We start from the raw sequence: 6,528 nt of genomic DNA on the forward strand, positions 1-6,528 counted from the left end.
TCACTTCCTAGAGGTATTTTTTTTACCATATCACATTACATATTTCAAATATTTTTCCAAAACTGAAGAAATTATACTTCTATAAATGTTTGTTAAGCAATCTAAACATGTGTTCATGTGCTCTTAAGGAAGAACATGCCAATAAGAAGGACTAAATGAATTCTATGTTTTACAAATTCTTTAAGTTACAAATAGTCTCAATATATTTGTAACTAATGTTTTGAAAAAGAACAAATGTATACACTTTCCTATTAGTTTCTACGGTCTGCTGAACAAAAGTAACTATATATATATGTGTGTAACTATATATATATATATGTGTGTGTGTGTGTGTGTGTGTGTGTGTGTCTGTGTGTGTGTTTGTGTGTGTGCGTGTGTGTGTGTGTGTTTGTATGTATGTATATATATTTGTAAGTGACCTAGTTGCATTCTACTGTAGGTATTACAATTTTCAGGAACTCAAACTATAGACTCTGATAGAGTTTATGTTTGTGGCAAACTGGAATAGCTATATGAGAAATGTCTCATTTATTATTATTTATATGAAATAAGAGTCTCTTGAAAAAATGCTTTCTACTCCTTTGCCAATTGATCAAGATTCAGAAATATTATTTTTACTCCTTCCAAGATTTTCCTCTGGGGTACTTCATTAGATGTTTCTTCTGCCCTTGAATTCTGAATCAGAGATTAAAAGAAATCAGGAACTATTCTCAGTTCAGGTTTTCTATCTGAACCTTGGAATATACTTCACCGTAAAATAATGTATCTCTTTCTGATACACTATTTTCTGAAAACATCATTATTTTACAATCGTGGTGGAGATCAGGTGATTTTAGATGACAACAGAAAATTGGTGGCAGAATATGACATTGTGAACATTTGGAGTTTTCCAGAAGGTCTTGATCTTGATGTGAAAATAGGAAAATTTTCTCCAAATGTTCTACATGGTCATCAACTGTCTTTATTGGAGATATGATAGAGTGGGCCATAGAATCAACAGAGGTGACTTGCATTTAACGGTAATGTTTTAAGGATATAGAAGTTAACTTTACGCTAAAAATGTATAGCTGATTGGATGGGAACAAGTGATTCCTATAACGGTAGCTATTCAGGTCTGACTATCACAGGTTTGAAGTCAATCCGAGGAGGAATACCTGGACAACCGTTATCTTAATTTATCCACCAAAAAATCAGGTCTTTGTGCGGGTGACTGGTGCCTGTAATCCTATCTAATCAGGAGACTGCCTTGCTCAGATATAAAACTACAGACGAATTTTAAGCCTAACAGGATAGCAAGGTCTGTGAGACTCTGTCAATATATAACCAATAAAATAAGCTTGACCTCTTGGTGAAATCGTACAGTGCTAAATTTGAGTAAGAAAAGGTCAATTATAGTGTCTGGACCCTGAATTCAAGCTCCAGAATCAGCATCCCCCTAAGAAACTGTAAATTTGTTTCTAAATATTTATTTAACAAAAATGCAATTTGCATATTTCTTACCATATTCTAAACTTGTTATAAGTTATCTGAGGGATCACTTTATGTGTTTGAATGGTTTATTTTGATCTCTTCTGTGGGAGTTCATTTAATTGTAGGTTGGTCTGCTACACAGATATTTTTAAGAAAGGAATCATTGAATGAAATCATTGATTTTGTGAGAAAAAGATTCTCACAGTACAGATACTGGAAAAGCAAGAACATAATATGTATCTGTGGTTCACATGATCTTAAATAGGGAGCTCTGTGCTTTATCTTATAGCAAATTTTTTTTAATTCTTCCTCCTTGCTCTTTACTATTTCACAGATGAGTAGGAGACATGAAATGAAATGAATTCAAGGATGCTCCACAAAGATTCACATTCTCAATATTAATTTCTTCATTTTAAAAGTTCATGTTTATCAGTAGTTCAAGAGACTACAGAACAACCCGATAGTACATAAGCCTTTTTGGTCACATGATGTGCAAACCATAACACCATTTAATTAATGGACTGGATTTATATGTGTAGAAATACTATTTTTCATAATCCAATTATTTCAAATAATAGAATTTTGGGAAAATTAGGAAAAAGGCTAAACAGATACTGGCACTCATTTGATTTTTGTAGCCTACTCACTCTGCCTGCAGTGAGAGTTGTGCTCCTGGATTCAGGAAATGCTCTCAGAAGGAAAAGGCTGCCTGTTGCTTTGACAGTAATCCTTACTCAGAGGATGAGACTGCTAATGAGACAGGTATGTTCTCGCCTTTGAGAGAAATTTATATTCTTGCCTAGTGCCCCCCCCAAATCCATGAAAATGTGTGAGAATGTTGTGCATTAAGAATCAGTCTTCCTTCTTTTACTTAGTAATTTAATTGTGACAATGGATGATACTGCTTTTTTGCCAGTCCTATGCTTGAGCTCAGGGCCTTAGCACTGTCCTTGGGTTTTCCAAGGCTCTTCAGCCTCAGCACCACATCCTGCTTTTTTCTATGTATATGGCGTACCAAGGAATCGAACCCGGGTCTTCATGCATGGCAGGCAAGCACTCTAGCATTAGGCAAAACTGCTGGCCCCTAATACTGCTTTCTGAAAAAAATACAGTGGATTCTGAATTACATATACAATTACCTTTTTCTGGAGTCTATTTTATTAATGTTTATTCAACTGCTCCGTAATTTAAATTTGATCTCTGCCATACTTTGTGAAAAACTCTTGTAATTACAAGGTCTCAGTTCTCCCAGATTATTTTTATATTATAAAGGAATCACAGATGTTCCACAGCTTTGTTTCTTGTGGGCAGATATGTTCTTAAAATAGAGCAAGTGTTGGGTCAGGTTTGATGTAAGAAGAAGCTACAAATGTTGTACATATCATGAATTTATACCTTCAATAAATGATTTGGTTCTGGGTTCCTTACTGCATGACAGGTGAGTAGCAAAGACAAATATAACTGCAAGGAAGGGCCACAGAGCAAGTATTCATGTTGCACATAGACATACAGGAGAGTACAAGCTTTCCTATTCACCTTGTTGAATACATTGAGTTGTGCACGAAAGGATGAGAATTATGAGGGGAGCATGAAGAAATATAGAGAATTATTGTTAGGTTATTAGATATGCAAGACACAATGTGCATGCTAGTCATCTCAAGTAAACAACTTCAACTTGGATTGTGGCAATCAATATGAGAACATATTAGATATAAAAATATTAATGAGCATACCATATAATATTTAGTAAAAATATTGTTTTTGCTAGTAAATATTGACATGTCAAAAATATGTCTACATAAGGATTTATTAATTTCCTTTTAAATTCTTTATACTGCCTGAGTTCTGCACCATATGTGGAGCAATGTGTGAGTTGCCCAGATCATCAGTATGCCAAGAGAGAGAAACAAGTGCTTCCAAAGAGCCACAATATCCTGAGTTATGGAGAGCCTATAGGGATGGCTTAACATACATATCTCTTGTTTTTTCTACACTAACAGCAGTTGTTCTTGGGGTGTTTGTGAAACATCAGAACACCCCTATTGTCAAGGGTAATAACAGGCTCTCAACTACATCCTGCTCATCTCCCTCATCTTCTGATTTCTCTGTCCTTTGCTGTTTATTGGCCATCCCAACACAGTCATCTGCATTCTCCAACAAACCACATTTGGAGTTGCATTCACTGTAACTGTTTCTGCAGTCTTGGCTAAAATTTTAACTGTAGTTCTGGCTTTCAATGCCACTTCTTCTGGGAGAAGGATGATGTGGCTGCTGGTATCAGGGGCAACTAACTTCATTATTCCCATCTGCACTCTGATCCAAGTGACTCTTTGTGGAATCTGGCTGGGAATCTCTCCTGCATTCATTGACACAGATAAACACTCTGAACAATGCCACATCATTATCTTGTGTACTAAAGACTCCCTCACTGTTTTCTACTGGGTTCTGGTATACCTGAACTCCCTAGCTATGGCCAGCTTCACTGTGGTTTCATGGCCAGGAACCTGCTTGACACCTTCAATGAAGCCAAGTTCCTGACCTTCAGCATGCTGGTATTTTGCAGTGTCTGGCTCACTTTCCTTCCTGTCTACCACAGTGACAAGGGGAAGCTTATGGTGGCTGTGAGGTCTTCTCCATCTTGGTCTCTAGTGCAGGGCTCCTGGGCTGCATCGTTGTCCCCAAATGCTACATCAGCTTATAAAGAACAGATAGAAATTTTCTGCATGGATTTCAGGGGAAAACATGGACTGGGAGTAACAAACCCTCTTAATATGAAACCAACATGATTATTCAAATGTATAGAAGATTTAGAATAAATCTACTCTGATTTTTTCTATCAAATATCACTTCATATGGCGGGAATTACTTCATTTACTAAGTGCCTCTTATGCCTTTCTCTAATAATGCTACACTCAATAGTTCTAGCCATAACCAGCAAATTTAAATTTCATTAAATTTCAATCTGCGTATTTTTGATGCTTTTTAATTAGTCTGGACTTATCTCATCATTTCCACTACTATAATTTTACTGTTGCCTCTTCTTTTACTTTTTCTTTCATAATTCTTTGCTAAAATGTGTGTTTTGATTACTTGTCCTGGAACTTGAACTTAAAACCTGGCCATCATCCCTCGGTGTTTGATTAAAACTGGGGCTATATCACTTCAACCACCAACATCACATTTGGCTATTTGCTGGGAAATTAGAGATAAGAATATTTTTTCAGGTTGTATTCAAACTGTGATCACCAGTCAACAGCTTCCTGAGTGTCTAGAATTATAAATATTATTCTATATTTAAATTACACTAACTTTCTTCCTATACTTCACTATGGTGTTTAATCCTTGCATACATTTTGTTAGCATTTTCCCCTTAAGAATGCTCATATATGGACTTATGTGTCTAGGATATAGAAACAAAAGCCATATAATGAGTGATTGTTGTCTTTAATGTAATATGTTATCTCTCTTCTCTTTTGCTCTCCCTTGGTTATCTCATACTGTTGCAGTACTTTCCCTTGCTATCTGATATATTGTACATACGCTTATTTGGTTATTTGAAATAGGATAGGGAAGGGGGTAAACAAGATGTGGAGCAAGGGTGGAGGGAAAGAAATGGGGACCAAGACATGTGAAAGGGTATCAATGTTTGTGAAGTAATGCACCTACAATCTGGTGTATATAATGTAACCCTTCTATTAATTACAACAAAAATGTATGTTAAAGAAGATGTTCCATATTTTCATACGGTCAGAATGTATTACATTTATGGATTAATAGCCGAGGAAAGAATAGACAAACAATAGTTTGCTTAAACATGGCTGAATGTTTCCCTGAAGTATATTTCCAATACCATTGATCTCTTTCTCCAGACCCTCATCAATACCAATTAGCCTTAAATTAGGCTTCCTAATTGTATCTTTGAACTCCTGTAGCGTTTTCTCATATTTCCTAGATTTGAATTGACTTATTTTCTGTTCTTTGTCTTTAACAACAAAATTATCTTCAACCCCAAAAATTCTCTTTTCTCCATTGTATAATCTGCTATCAAAGCTATCTACTTTATTCTTCATCTCCATTGCTTCTAATTGCTCATTTTTGATGACGTGCATCTCTTGTTTTAGATCATGTATGGATTTCTGTAACTCCTTGATTTCCATTTGAGTGGTTAGCTCAGTAGCTTTATACTATTTGGACATTTGCTGGAGTTCGCTCACCTTTTTGTTTGTGGATTCTGTAAATTCATCTATCTTTCTTTGAAAAATCTTTATTATGGCCTCCTTTATGGCTTCTCCTTTTTCACAAATCACCTTGTTTATAGTTTCTTCTTGTTTAGCTATGGCTTCCTCCCTTATCTCTTTCTTCATACTTTCACATTTTCCATTAAGGATATTTATCAATTGCATTTGTATAGCGCTTGGAAACTATCCTCTAGGTTTGCCTATGACTGTTCCATTGTCTCTTTATATTATGTGGGGGATGTTATTCCTTGATTTGACATTTTTCTTGAGTTTCTTGTTCGGCCCATTTGAAAATGGGAGCAAGACTAATGATAAACTAGATTATAAATTTTCAGATATATCTAACCTAGACCTCTTTAGCTGGGAGACACTAGATGTTCTCAATTTTTGATCGGTATTATCACTCTTTCTTTTTGTGCACTTACAGACCAGTGTAATACAACCACTGATAACCGATTTATGACCAAAACAATAAGCCTCTCAATCAAATCTCTATTGTATTAGGTCCCTGTGGACCTAGATTATAATTGAACACCTAGATATACAGTATTGCTCAATAACCATCAAGTGTAAATCCATGCATTATAAGGGTTGAAAGATGAACAGAGGACCAGAGATAGAAAAATAGTATGAGAGATAACAGGGGAGGTACGAGTGGAATAACGTAGGAGTGTAAGATTATTATAGTAATGAAGAAAAGGTATAGCATAAGGATAACTGACCTAAGTTGATAAGCAGGTAGCATATTTGAGTACAAAGTTTGGAAAGGATTAGATAAAATTTATGAAAGTAAGAAGGGTAATAATAAAAATATATCAAG

The 6,528-nt window shown here is 35.4% G+C and overlaps 1 pseudogene; it reads left to right on the plus strand.

Annotated features, from left to right (window-relative positions):
- The first annotated feature begins 760 nt into the window (after window positions 1–760).
- LOC150064743 (vomeronasal type-2 receptor 116-like) lies at window positions 761–4,240 on the plus strand (annotated as a pseudogene).
- The last annotated feature ends 2,288 nt before the right edge of the window (window positions 4,241–6,528 follow it).

Source organism: Megascapheus bottae, chromosome 3 (assembly GCF_031878675.1).
Source record: "Megascapheus bottae isolate mThoBot1 chromosome 3, mThoBot2.hap1, whole genome shotgun sequence".
NCBI classification, from domain to species: domain Eukaryota; kingdom Metazoa; phylum Chordata; class Mammalia; order Rodentia; family Geomyidae; genus Megascapheus; species Megascapheus bottae.